Genomic DNA, 1,282 nt, shown 5'->3' on the forward strand with positions numbered 1-1,282 from the left:
TATTTAAATCTTGATCCGCATTTGAAAGACATTAAAGAAATTGGTGATTTTGGAATTCATCTCGTTGGGATAAAAACTCAATTATTTGATTGAAAAATTAATAATTTTGTTGAAAATGTAACTATTTTGCAAAAAAAATCCTCTTTTCTATCAAAAGTTCAACTACTTTGTTAAAAATTTTATTTATTTCATTTGAAGGTTCATCTCTTTCGTTTAAAATACATTTTTGAAACTGACTGAATGTAAGTATTTTTTGGTTGCAAAGTCGTTTTTTTTGTAAATGCAACTATATTGTTAAAAATTAAAATCATAATTTTTGGGTGGAAAATTCTATTATTCACTTAAAGTTGAAATACTTAGTAAAAAAATCAATTTTTTCTTATTAAGGATTCATAATTATAGTTGAAAATTCAACTATTTGCCTTTAAATTAGGTTAAAAATTCAGCTTTTTTGTAGATAATACTATTTTTGACTTTAAAATTAAAGAATTTATTAAAATTAAATTGACCTTTTTTAGTAGAAATTTAATCTTTTTGGTTAAAAATGTATCTTTTTTGTTCAAAAATGCAATTGTTTGGTTAAAATATGAACTGTACATGTTCTTGGGTTCAAAAGTCGGTTATTTCACTAAGAGTTGAACTACTTTGTAAAAAAAAAATACGTTTTTGCAAACAAGGTTTTACAAATATGGTTGAAAATTTAACTATTTGGTTGAAAGTTTAACTCTTTGATCGAAAACTCATATTTTTCGCATAAGAAATTCAACTTTTTTTAGATAATTCATCTTTTTGACTTTAAAATTAAATAATTTCGTTGAAAATTCATGTATTTTTTTTTAAATTTGTCTTTTTTGTAGATAAATAATTTTCTTGGTCGAAAATTCATTTGATTGGTTGACAATTCAACAACTTTGTTGAAAATAAATTTTTTCCATTAAAAATTATTTATCTTTATCTGAAAATGTAACTATTATAAGATTGATTAAAAATTAATCCTATATATAGCTTAAGTTTGAAAATCGTTTTTTTATAGAACATTAATCTTCTTGGTCCAAAATTCACCTTTTCCCTTGAAAATTTAACAATTTTGTTGAAAGTTCGTTTTTTTTCCTTGTGCAATTCAATTTTTTATCACAGCTTTTATCTAGAAATTGAACTATTTCATTTTTGGTTAAACTTTATCCTGTAAATTGTATTAATTAAAACACCAATTATTTGTTAGAAAATTAATTTATTTGTTTTCGATTATGACTTGAAATATTATTTCAGTCTAAAAAATTTT

The sequence above is a fragment of the Belonocnema kinseyi genome, chromosome 5 (assembly GCF_010883055.1).
Source record: "Belonocnema kinseyi isolate 2016_QV_RU_SX_M_011 chromosome 5, B_treatae_v1, whole genome shotgun sequence".
In the NCBI taxonomy this organism is placed as follows: Eukaryota; Metazoa; Arthropoda; class Insecta; order Hymenoptera; family Cynipidae; genus Belonocnema; species Belonocnema kinseyi.